Raw genomic sequence first — 14,028 nt, 5'->3', positions numbered from 1 at the left:
CGCATATTCAATTTTGTTTTCCAACTGGCTGGTAAAATTGGGGCTGGCCACAGGGATTTTCTTATTAAATTACGCTTGAGAATATTGACTGCAGTTATTTGAATAGGAGTTAATGCAGCTTTTTCTTGCAGCCCTAGAGCAGGTGCAAAGTTTGGGAGAATCATTAATTTAAGGCACAGGTTCTAAAACTCGGTCCTCAGGACCCAAAACAGTTCACGTTTTCCAGGTCTTCTCACAGAATCACAAGTGATATAATAATTAGCTCCAGCTGTGGACCTTTTTAAAATGTGTCAGTGAGTAATTGCTACACCTGTGCACCTGCTGGGTGAGCTGGAATATTTGCACTGTGTGGGGTCCTGAGGGTCGATTTTGAGAACCACTGATTTTAAAATGTTGGGACCAGGCTCAGGACTACTGTCCCCCCCACCCACATCCCCACAGACGGAACCCCCAAACTTTCCCACCACCAAACTCCCCCCCACCCACACACACACACACTCATGATTAATGAGGCCACTGGAAGTTTACAGTTAGCATAATTAGGGTAAAAATGCAATGTCATTATTGGGGTCAAATTTAGCAAAGTGCAGAATACTGGGTTAAAAAATATGGAACAGGTATATGGGGTGTTGTATGGACGGGACAGGAGTTTTAAACATTGCAGGTAGGAGTGACAGAATTTTTTTCTTTCTTTTTGAATTAAAGTGGCTAAAATTATTAAAAAAATTAGCTAATAAGCATTTTAAAGCAACTCTAAAATGAAGCAGAACATTTATTTGCGTATAAAAAATAGCTTTGTCTCATTTTTAAACAGTTGTTAAAAAATTTTTTTTAAATCAGCCATTTTAAAAAGCAATTAAGAGCTTAAAATTTTTTTTTAGGACAGTAATATATATTAATATTGTTAACCAATATTGATTTGGCTTTGTTTTAGGGTAAAGACTTATTTCACTATTTAAATAAAAAAAATCCCTGTGGGTTTTTGCAGTAAACATTATTGCGCTTAATTTTTATTCCAATTGGATAGCGTAAGAATCGTGAGTGCGCATACCTGTGGTAATTGGAAATTGGGCACAATAGGCGCGTTAATGCATACCTCCCAACATGACCCTCTCCAGGAGGGACAGAATGCTCTGCTTCTGGACTTCACTCTCAACTTATAATTGCCATCACCTGTGCTGAAACACTTTTCTTATCCATCAGCCTATTCAACACAGGTGCCAGCAATCATAAATTAAGAGAAAAGTCCAGAAGCAGGGCATTGTGTCCCTCCTGGAGTGGGTCATGTTGGGAGGTATGTTAAAGTCTGCCACTTTAATATTGTGCCCAGTTGAAAATTCCCCTATGTATCTAGTCAGAGTATTTCTATAAATTTCTTTATAAAGGCGTGCTTTAAAATGTGTTTATATATCTTCTTAACAGGATGCATTCACATCTAAATATAGAAGGGCATATTTAATAACAAGTGGTATTCTTCTTATTACTCATTACTAATTTTAAATGGTGCTCCAACCAATCAGCTCCTGTAATTTTTTCAAACTCATGACAATTAGGAGCTTATTGGTTGGAGCACGATTTAAGATTAGTAACGAGTGGAAATAATTGATTGGTTGGAGCACGATTGAATTTTAGTAACAAGTGGAAATAAGAATATCACTTGTTGTTAAATATTTATTTATTTATTAACAGTTTCTTATGTAGTGCAGCATATTCCGTTGCGCTTTACAATTAAAACAACAGTAATAGAACAAAACTGGGTAAAAACAGACAGACATAGAGGTAGGAAGGCCCTGCTCTCAAGCTAACAATCTAAGGGCCTAATTCAAACCTGATCGCTGGGCAGCGATTTTTGTAGCCCTGCGATCAGATAGCCGCCGCCTACGGGGGGAGCGTATTTTAGCTGTGCAAGTGTGCAAAAACATGTATAGCAGAGCTGTACAAACTGATTTTGTGCAGTCTCTGCGCAGCCCAGGACTTACTCAGCTGCTGCGATCACTTCAGTCTGTCCGGGACCGGAATTGACTTCAGACACCCGCCCTGCAAACGCTTGGACACGCCTGTGTTTTTCCAGACACTCCCTGAATACCTGCTACCAGGGCCGGATTAAGGGCCACATGGGCCTGGAGCTGAAAACATTTAAGGGTCTATTGTGAGAAATGGGAGGTGTGATCAGTGCTGTGTGGCTGTGGCCAGAGCCATATGGGCATGTTCACCCACTACACTATCAGCTCCAATGTCTCCCTAAATATGTAAAAATATTTAAAAAATGCATAATTTTGTGAAAAAATAGAAATACAATCTTAATAGTTATGATGATGGGCCTATTTCTATGTGGAGGCCTGGAGCTGGAGCTCTATCCGCCCCATTGTTAATCTGGCCCTGCCTGCTACAGTGTGTGCAAACCTGGTCAAGAACTACAGGAAACATTTGACCTCTGTAATTGCCACCCGAGGTTATATTACAAAGTATTGAGTTAAACTTTTTGGTTGTCCAAATATTTATTTTCCGCAAGAATATACAAGTAAATTGTTTAAAAATCATACAATGTGATTTCCTGTGTTTTTTTTTCTTCAGATTCCGTCTCTCACAGTTGATGTGTACCTATGATGGAAATTACAGACCTCTCTCATCTTTTTAAGTGGGTCAACTTGCACAATCGGTGGCTGTCCAAATACTTTTTTGTCCCACTGTATATGACAGGGTACCTTCCTTAAAATGTTAATAGGCTGCTGATGTTCCCATATGCTAGGTGATGTGGCGTTCCCACATGCAAAAAGAACAGGTGGCAGTCTCCAGTCTTGTTAATCAAACATCAATGTATTGTACAAGATGCCTAGTGCAGGCACCCACAAAAATAAACAAACCCCACCCTCAACAGACTCCGCCCCCATTAGGGCTGCTCCCAGAAATTTCCCGGGCTGGTTTTCAAACCCAATCTGCCCCTGCATCCACCTGCCAAGGTTTCCCAGCAGCACATTCCCCAGAGATTCACACTGCGTTTGCTGGCTTACCTTCTTCTCATAGTGCATCTTGGTGCCATCTCTCCCCCAGGTAAACGATGCACACACAACCGGCCGATAACATTAACATGATTCGTCAGACCAGGCCAATTTCTTCCATTGCGCCATAGTACAGTTCTGACACACTCATGTTAGTTGATTTCGGCCATGGACAGAGTCAGCATGGGCCATTGTGCCATTATAATAAGTTAATGTCATTCACTGCACCTGTCTGGTTTTAATGCTATGACTGATTGGTGTATGCGCTACATACTGAATCTACACCCTGATCTTGTAACTGGTGTTACTAGTGGTCCCTGGAATTCTAATGTGGGGCATAATGTATTCATTTGTGTATGTTCAGAATGTATAGTGCCTAGTGGCCATCTGTGCGTGTATTCTAGCTACTTTCAGAGGATTTAAAGAATAATCCCTTCAAATTTGTTAGGTGGCAGACTTCAGTTTGCCTGTTATTGGCTAAATTCACAAGTCCAGTTACGGGCCCAGTGCTCATAGATTAGTACATTTTTGCATCTTGTCAAAAGAAAAATCTTATATAAAAAAAATAAATACTACAAATTACCACTAAGACTGCAACAGATCCGTGTACATCAAATGTGGTAACATGATCATTTTGGGCCATATTCAGAATCCGATACAAGCGCAAGTAGCACTTTTTTGTCTTCTTCTGCTGCGCTTCTTTTGTCAGTCGTGAACATGACTTGTGACTGCATACGACCTGTGGCACAAGATGAGGGCTTTGGATGCGGGCAGTGGGCATGGAGATGCAGATCAAGTACAGTAGGGGTGTGGAATGTTTAACACACAACCACTTATGCTAGACCAGACAAATGCTGGATTAGTGTTTTAGATGTCACTTCACAATGCATAGAGCAAATCTAGAATGCTTCATCCTCACTTAGGGAGGGGGAAGCCTACACATACATTTTCAAGTGGTGTAAAAAAAAAAAAAAAAAGAAGATATTTGCATCTGGTTTACTTTGCATTTCAAATGCTACAAGCCACTTGGGTGCGTATTAACTGCGCTATTTGGCCTATAAATATAATATATTTGCAAAGTGTATACTGTGATATTTGGCATTTTTAGTACTCACAGTGAAGCCTTCCCTCCAGTCGTGTTCCTGCTGCATCCTATACATGGAGGGGAGGTAGTCGTACTTGTAAACTGGCATATACGACCAATTTATAATAGATTGCAAAGGCTGCTTTTTGTGATTCCATTTGCGGCCCATTCATGTCTGTATGCAATGGCCTGTTATCACGCAATAGTGCGATTATCAGCAGACTGCGCATGTAAGAAGGGGCCGCTGCAATCACGCTCGCAATGTCGATTTCATGGAAAAGTGATTGACGGTAAGTTACCATGTTTATGGAGAGCGGTTGGGAAAACACAAGTGTCATGGCTGTTTTCGGGATGTGTATCTGCTGATGGCGGCGAGCTCGTTCTTGCAAAATCATGGAGTCTGCATCGCTACTGCTGTGTCCATAGACCAACCCATAGCTCTGATGTTCCTCGTTCTTGCATGTAGACTGTGAATGTGTACACAATTGCCCGGTGGGCGTCTCTTTTCATTCCTGGGCAGCAGCTAACATTAGCGCCTCCGTAGCCTAAAGAATCGCAATTATAATTGCATTTGCGCACAAACATGAATTATGCCCAATGTGTGTGGAATGCTTCTGTGTGATGTACTTTATATTGTTTTAGGTTAAAATAAGTGATTTGGCAATTCCTTCTAATATATAAAGGATTTGTCCAGTCCTGCTTTTCATTGATTTGGTTTGTACAACACACAGGAGATGGTTAATACATAGTAGGACAGATTAATTATCAAGTGTGTATTTAACATAACATGTTCTGTTTATTTGTTGCTTGCTTTTCCTTAGAACAGGTGTCCCACTAATTGATTTAGTGATTTACAGGGATGCACCAAATCCTCAATTTTGGGATTAGACATAATACTAAATCCCTCATAAAAGGATTCCGAATGCCAAATCCTTTGAAAAATACGGAAACATAAAGAGACATATAGTCCGTGACGCTTTTGAAGTTATGTTTTGGTGAATAAGCACAGTAGACATGTAATGGATTTAATGATTAATTTACAAATGCAGAATAAGAGTGTATCTTCTAGTTACACTACTCATCTGACCAGATTACAGTGACCTAAAAATCAACTGACACGAGATGACATGTTCCATTACAATTGCTGATTCCTTGTCGCTGTCTTCGTTATTCTAGACACACAACCTGCTGCCCCCCTTGTTCTTTTCATCTTCTGAGAAATAATTATGATCCATCCCACATACTGCATAATGCTCTGCTTTTGCATTTCACTTTCATTTATTTTTGCAGTTATCTGCTAAATAAATGAATTGATCTTAAAAAAATATTGTGTTTATTAATTAATTCAGAACAGGTAACTGCAATAATAAATTAAGTGAGAATGACAGGAGCAGAGCATTTTGCAGCTGATTCAAGTGGTCATGCTGGACGTACTGTATTAACCTTAAACTGTTGATGCAGTGTTCCGCTTTTCAGGCAAGCATGTTAGCATATTTTACCATTGACCACAGGAGTCCTGGATTTTTATTTCGTTTGAAAATACAAATATTCATCAAAACTAACAAATCCCCATAAATAATGCTGAGCCTTACTGTCATTTGCTGTCTCCTTAGTGACCTAATTTATTAGCAGATAACCTTGTGACTTTAACCACAAAGTCCAGTAACTCATGGCAGTTATCCAGCAATTAGGGATCTATTTACACAAAGCCTCTCAAGCGGCATACACACGGAGTGATAATCACCTCATTTCTAAGCAACCTGACTAGATTGATTGAATAGCTGTGCCCATACTATGAGGTACTGTACATTTGCATGTTTTTCTTTAAACCATGTATTTTAATTGAAATTTACAAAATACGCATATGGACAATACAATAAACACAAAACACAGAGAATAATGACTGAATTCAGCAACCCATTGAGAGATGAACATACTGTATGATAACAAGACAAGATCAGTAATATGCAAATCATACAGGATGTCCGAAAAGTTACTGTGCACTGAATGTAGTGATGTAATAATGCAGCAGTGTGCTGTGTCTGGTCTCCGTCACGTGTTGCCATACACTGCGCGTGGCTGTGTGTAGTCTAGTCGATGGAGGCATACAGTATGTGTTGAGTAATTACTCATCTCGACACAAGGGCAACAATGTTGATGGTTGAGCAAAGACTGTATGCTTTCAGTGCACATTAACTTTTCAGACATCACAAAGTGGCGAAGAGCATATACAGCATAATATCAGTACAGCATGGGTGTGGTATAATAAATCTAAAGGTTTTTTAGATAGACAGTGAATAGGTCGACTCCATATGGTCAACATGAAATAGGTCAACAGGTACAAAATGTCAACTGGGCGACACAAAAAAGGCAGACACAAGTTGTTTGGGTGTCATTTTGTTTGTTTAATCACCTGTGACCACAATCAGTGTAAACGTGTCCCCTCGCAAGTTCGCTATGCTCGCCATGCTTCGGGGAAGGTTCCTCAATCCGCTGCCGCTGCGCTCGGCACAGGTTTCTATTCTCAGTTGTAGTCCACGTGGATGGTAAATCAGGCAGAAGTTGAAAAAACAATGGGGGTCATTCCGACCTGATCACACGCAGCCATTTTTCTCAGTGCAGCGATCAGGTCACTAATGCGCATGCGTATGCACCGCAATACGTAGGTGCGTCGTACGGGTACAAAGCGGATCGTTGCTGAGCGATGGATTTCACGAAGAATCCATTCGCACAGCCGATCGCAAGGAGATTGACAGGAAGAAGGCGTTTATGGGTGTCAACTGACCGTTTTCAGGGAGTGTTTGGAAAAACGCAGGCGTGTCCAAGCGTTTGCAGGGTGGGGGTCAGACGTCAATTCCGGGCCCAGATAGGCTGAAGTGATCGCAGCGGCTGAGTAAGTTCAGAGCCACTCAGAAACTGCACAAAACTTTTTTTGTACTGCTCAGCTGCACATGCGATCGCACCCTTGCACAGCAAATATACACTCCCCGGCGGGCATCAACTATGCGTTCGCACGGCTGCAAAAAGTAGCTAGCGAGCGATCAACTCGGAATGACCCCTAATAACAAAACCCTGTGTAGATCATTTGTGTGTCGACCATTATCATGTCAACCTTATGAACATATCAACCTTTTATACCTGTCAACCTTAGACACAGTCAACCTTATACATGTCGACCATATGGGGTCAACCTATTGACTCTAACTAAACAATGTCTATCCATTGACAGGAACCAGTGCAGCATAACATAGTATACTGGGTCAATAAAGGCACATTAACACCCTTAAACAATGCAATTTAAAATATAAACCAAACTGCTTATTGTATTCATTACTATTGGATAAGAGACTGATCCTAATTAGCTAGCCGTCTGTTACACAGATTGGCATTTTGCAATTAACTAATCTAATTTTTCAGTACTTTGTGGTTTTGTGTTTTTTTTTTAACTTACATTGGATTCCATTGGATCAAAGAAGAAGAGTGAAGGTGAGTAATAGAGGAATACCAAATAACTACAGCCAAATGTTGAAGGCAATCAAAGCTAACAATAACATGTAAAATATTATCAGGGACACAATAAATATTTAACAATGGAAAGGGACCAGCACCATTTAAAAAAAAAGGAGGGTACAATACTTAAGAAATAGTTTTTAGGTACTGTAGTACAATATGAATGATACATAGAAAGAGCCATAATATATTTAATTTTAATACAGGGCTAATATAAATTATTTATTATGGAGAAGGGAGTTCCTTGACATTAGTAATGGTGGTTTGATCATCACCCTCCAAATTGCTACACAGTAAATTCAGCTATTTGGAGGTTAAAATTGCCGGTGATGTGGAGTGGATGAAAAAAAAGTCCAACACAACTTTTAGTAGATTTACCACTTTAGGGGCATATTTGCCTACTTTGAATGTCCCCTCTCCGGGAGAAACCCGGAGAGGAGACGCTGCAGGAGACTTCGGGGGGGGGGCTGTAACATCATCAAGCTCCGCCCCCACATCGGAAAATGCCACGATTTGTGGGTGCGCGGGAAGGGGGCGGGGCTAAAATGACGCAACTTGCACCATTTTAACCCCTTCCCACCCCAAGGACCCGCGAATACGGGAGATTATGTCACCATCCTGCCTGCACCACTAGGGTGCGAGCAGGATGTGGGAGACCTGACTACTCTTCCAGGGGGTGCGGGGGGCTACCCAAAAAAACGGGAGCTTCCCACAGCTTCCGGGAGAGTGGGCAAGTATGCTTTAGGGGAGATGTATCAGACCTTAGAGATAAAGTGAAGAAGTTGGTCATCGTAACTAATCAGCTTTTAGCTATCATTTATCTTGTGTGGTCTATAAAATTACAAAATCTGATTGGTTGCTATTGACAACTTCCCCCGCTTTATCTCTTTGAAAGGTTTGATACAGTACATATCCCTCTAAATGTGACTGCTGATGACTGTCTTTTTGTTCTTTAATCAGATGTTGTCTCAGACAAAGTTCACAAATGTCCTGAACATAAGGTCCAGATTCCTTAAATATACTGTAAGTTCCAGCACGCTGTAGAAAAATGTTGTCCATCAGCCGATTGTCACTTATGCAATACAGTTGCCACTTCTGGAGTCCTATAACAATGATACTGTGACACTTGAGGTCCCAGTTAAAAACAAGTTAAGCATCAATGAACTAGATCTCAACTCACTTGGAATCCAGAGATGACTAATTAGTGTACAGTATTTCTATTACATTATGTAAATCTGGTTAGAACAAGTGACTCAAGGACTTATTGGTCTATACATAGTGTTCTACTGTTACTTCTTCAAATACTTAAGGATTCATTATTAAAGTACTATACCTTAGGCATCATATTTTCTTTACATTAAGTTAATATATAGATATTGTTTAAAATCATGCTTATATTACATTTTCAATACACTGACAAAGTAGGGGACCAATAATCTGTGCTAATTTACTGTATCTACAATATATATGGATATACAGTACCTGTCTGGAGCCACACAGGCCACACTTAGCAGCTGACCCGGTCTTCCGCTGGGCTCCTCCAACAAGCGCGGGCCCAAGCGCTGTACCCCAGTAACCAGGCAAGCAATGTAGCAATGAACTCCTGTGCGGGATGTAATGGAGTCCAAGATCACGGAAGGTGCGGAATGCGGACAATCTCTGATGTTTTTTTAAAGGGGCAAACACTTGCAAGACAAAACCATGCCTTGTAAGTGATTGCCCCTTTAAAAAAAAACATCTGAGATCGTCCGGCATCATGCAACTCTGGCGATCATGGACTCCATAAAATCCTGCTGCTGGTATCTGTCCTGGCTGGAAAGGGATAGGTCCTCTGTATCCATGTACATATCGATTCTTTTAATCCATACAGTTGTTGGAGAAGGATGAGAGGCCTTCTAGTAAACAGGGATTACAGATTTTTCTGCATTTAAAAAAAATGTTTCAGTAAAATTGTCTTGTTTAGAAATTGGTAGGTCTATAAGATTAATCAGCCAGGATCCAGGGCCTTATGTCATCCCCTCCCCAACCACAGTCCTGTTGATCAGGATAACCATATCCTAGACCTCACAAATCTTGGGGCTATCCCACCATAAATTGAAGGGGAACCTAGCATAACCCCATAACACCAACATTAGTTAGGTGAACCTGGGAACATTTTACAGAAAACACTTGGGCATTCATACCATCTTGTAAGAAAAGTAAAATGGTCTCAACAATTGAGGCTCTCTACGATGAGACTTGCATATGTACAATTATATATATTTTTCCACTGAAAATAAGAAATAGTGACTCCAAATTCATTACTCATATACATATGATTTTGTCTCATAGAACAAATCAAAAATGCCCTGAACATGGGCAACTTAATAGATTTCTGAAGTAAAAGGTTGTCAATCACCCGATTGTCAGATGTGCAATACAATTGCCATTTTTGGGGTTGTAGCACATTGATACACTGACACTTGCTTAGGCAAACGCAAGGGGGGCCCTTTCCCGGAATCCCCCTTCACTGGCCAGTTTCTCATATTGTGACCACAATAGCAGTAATACATGGTGTGATTTTACTAGAGCTACCGCCACGTTATTCAATATCAGGGACATTAGTTTTTTAGACTCTCGTCAACCAACTAAAGTGTAAATTATTAATACTGTATTACATACACTATCAGTGTATAAGGAAAGCAATGTGTACAAATAAGTGTAGTCCAGGCACTTATACCACTCCCCAAGATTACCGGTATTGCCCCAATGCAGTACAGAGATGGGGATTCAGATTGTGGAATGGTGCCAATATACAAAAAACAAACAAACAAACAAACAAACATTCAGCTCAGGTGTGCTGACCTACTTCCACACCTAACAGCGTACTGGAATGGACAAGACCGGGAGGCAGTACAACTGAGGTAACTGACATGGCGGCACACACTGTTGCTGTGGCTGTACTCACGGGGTGTAATTAATATCCCTGCGGTCAGGATCCTGGCGGTCAGAATACCGATGCCAGGATCCCAACTACCAAGGATGCCGACAGCTGCGCCAAAGCTATTCCCTTTCGTGGGTGTCCACGACACCTATAGAGTGGGAACACAACCTGTGGCAAAAGCAGCAAGCCACTGAGCCCGCAGCATGGCGAGTGCAGATAGCCCGCAAGGGGATTTCTAGCGATCTCCCCACTGCTGGCATTCTGGCAGCCGGGATCTCAGCGTTGGTATTCTAACCGCCGGGATCCCAGTCGCCGGGATTCCATACCCAACTTGTGCTCACTGGGGATGCTAGCTCGTGCTGATGGATGAGAGAGGTGTGGACTGACGCTGCTGCTGTTTGTTGCCCTGCTGCCCTGTGCCAAAGGGGCTTGTCACACTTGCGGGAGGAGCTGCAGTAGCTGCGGGCATCAGTGTCTGGAGCATTTAGTGCTCAAGCAGGGGTCTTTCCTATGTGGAGCACAGAGGGAGCCAATGACGCGGGCATAAGCGATGGCGGCGCAGGTGTCAGAGCAGTGGGTGCATGATGACTGCCGGAGCTGGCAGTCTGGCGGAGGAAGCTGCGGCCGCAGCCGGTGCAGTAGCTGCAGGAAAAGTTGCGGAAGGCATGCTGGGAGATGTGATTTCTGGAGAAGGTGGTGGGAAAGGTGGCTGTGGACTGCAGCCTCCCCCCCCTGTGCTGGAGGAGGGAGAGATGGCAGTATGGGTCTGGACATGGTGGGAGGTCAGGACCTGTTTCATTCTGGCGAGGTGGGGGTGGCTGTCCATGGCATCCCAGGAGGCTAAGGCGGCAGTAAAGGGGTAAGAGAGCTGGCAATAATCCCCCACTGCCTAGTCTACTGCTTACTAATGTTTGATCTCTCGCAAGCAAGTTAGATGACTTACAGGCTAGAAATCAATATCTTAAACGCTGTTCCATTATGTAAAAAGGGAGTATGGGAGCGCTAGTGTTTTTGAAGTTGTATGTGTATCTGCAAAGTCAAAAAACAATTTTTCTCTGACGTCCTAGTGGATGCTGGGAACTCCGTAAGGACCATGGGGAATAGCGGCTCCGCAGGAGACTGGGCACATCTAAAGAAAGCTTTAGGACTAGCTGGTGTGCACTGGCTCCTCCCCCTATGACCCTCCTCCAAGCCTCAGTTAGATTTCTGTGCCCGACGAGAAGGGTGCACACTAGGGGCTCTCCTGAGCTCTTTGTGAAAGTTTTAGTTTAGGTTTATTATTTTCAGTGAGACCTGCTGGCAACAGGCTCACTGCATCGTGGGACTAAGGGGAGAAGAAACGGACTCACCTGCGTGCAGAGTGGATCGGGTTTCTTAGGCTACTGGACATTAGCTCCAGAGGGACGATCACAGGTTCAGCCTGGATGGGTCCCGGAGCCGCGCCGCCGGCCCCCTTACAGAGCCAGAAGAGCGAAGAGGTCCGGTGAAATCGGCGGCAGAAGACGATCCTGTCTTCAGATAAGGTAGCGCACAGCACCGCAGCTGTGCGCCATTGCTCTCAGCACACTTCACACTCCGGTCACTGAGGGTGCAGGGCGCTGGGGGGGCAGCGCCCTGAGACGCAATAAATCGATAAAACCTTATATGGCTAAAATAAATGCATCACATATAACTCCTGGGCTATATGGATGCATTTAACCCCTGCCAAAACATATAGAAAAACGGATGATAAGGACGCCGAGAAAGGGGCGGAGCCTATCTCCTCAGCACACTGGCGCCATTTTCCCTCACAGCTCAGTTGGAGGGAAGCTCCCTGGCTCTCCCCTGCAGTCACTACACTACAGAAAGGGGTTAAAAAAGAGAGGGGGGCACAAATTAGGCGCAGTATAAACAATACAGCAGCTATAAAGGGAAAAACACTTATATAAGGTTATCCCTGTATATATATAGCGCTCTGGTGTGTGCTGGCAAACTCTCCCTCTGTCTCCCCAAAGGGCTAGTGGGTCCTGTCCTCTATCAGAGCATTCCCTGTGTGTGTGCTGTGTGTCGGTACTTTTGTGTCGACATGTATGAGGAGAAAAATGATGTGGAGACGGAGTAGAGTGTCTGTAATAATGTTGTCACCCCCTAGGGGGTCGACACCTGAGTGGATGTACTGTTGAAATTGCGTGACAGTGTCAGCTTTGTATAAAAGACAGTGGTTGACATGAGACAGCCGGCTACTCAGCTTGTGCATGTCCAGATGTCTCATACAGGGGCTCTAAAGCGCCCGTTACCTCAGATACAGACGCCGACACGGATACTGGCTCCTGTGTCGACGGTGAAGAGACAACCGTGATTTCCAATAGGGCCACACATTGCATGATTGAGGCAATGGAAAATGTTTACACTTTTCTGATAATATGAATACCACCAAAAAAAGGGGTATTATGTTTGGTGAGGAAAAACTTCCTATAGTTTTCCTGAATCTGAAAAATAAAATGAGGTGTGTGATGATGCGTGGGTTTTCCTCCGATAACAATTGATAATTCTAAAAAGTTATTGGCAGTATACCTTTTCCCGCCAGAGGTTAGGGTGCGTTGGGAAACACCCCCTACAGGGAATAAGGCGCTCACACGATTGTAAGAACAAGGGCTCTACCCTCTCTTGAGATGGCCGCCCTTAAGGATCCTAAAATGTATTTACACACATACTGGTGTTATACTGCGACCAGCAATCGCCTCAGCCTGGATGTGCAGTGCTGGGTGGCGTGGTCGGATTCCCTGACTGGAAATATTGATATCCTAGATAAGGACAGTATATTATTGCCTATAGAGCAATTAAAAGATGCTTTTCTATATATGCATGATGCACAGCGGAATATTTGCCGACTGGCATCAAGTATAAGTGCGTTGTATTCTACCAGTAAAGTGGTCAGGGATTCCAAACGGCATTTGGAAGTATTGCCTTAAAAAAGGGGATGTACCCTAGGTCGCCTCTCAAAATAAGACGCCGTATTATCAGGCGCAGTCCTGGTTGGCAAGCGGACAAAAGGGTTCCTCTTTTCTGCTCGTGACAGAGGGAGAGGAAAATGGCTGCAGAGATCAGCCAGTTCCCAGGAACAGAAACCCTTTCCCGCCGCTGCCAAGCCCTCAGTATGACGCTAGGGCTTTACAAGTTCAGGCACGGTGGGGGCCCGTTCTCAGTGAATTTCAGTGCGCTGTGGGCTCACTCGCAAGTAGACCCCTGGATCCTTCAGGTAATATTTCAGGGGTACAAATTGGAATTCGAGACGTATTCCCCTCGCCGTTTCCAAAAGTCTGTTTTACCGACGTCTCCCGCTGACAGGGAGGCAGTTTTGGAAGCCATTCACAAGCTGTATTCCCAGCAGGTGATAATTAAGGTACCCCTCCTGCAACAGGGAACGGGGTATTATTCCACACTATTGTGGTACCGAAGCCAGACGGCTCGGTGAGACCGATTTTAAAATCTAAAATCTTTGAACACTTACATACAGAGGTTCAAATTCAAAA

The sequence above is a fragment of the Pseudophryne corroboree genome, chromosome 1 (assembly GCF_028390025.1).
Source record: "Pseudophryne corroboree isolate aPseCor3 chromosome 1, aPseCor3.hap2, whole genome shotgun sequence".
Lineage (NCBI taxonomy): Eukaryota > Metazoa > Chordata > Amphibia > Anura > Myobatrachidae > Pseudophryne > Pseudophryne corroboree.
This window is presented reverse-complemented; position numbering follows the sequence as displayed.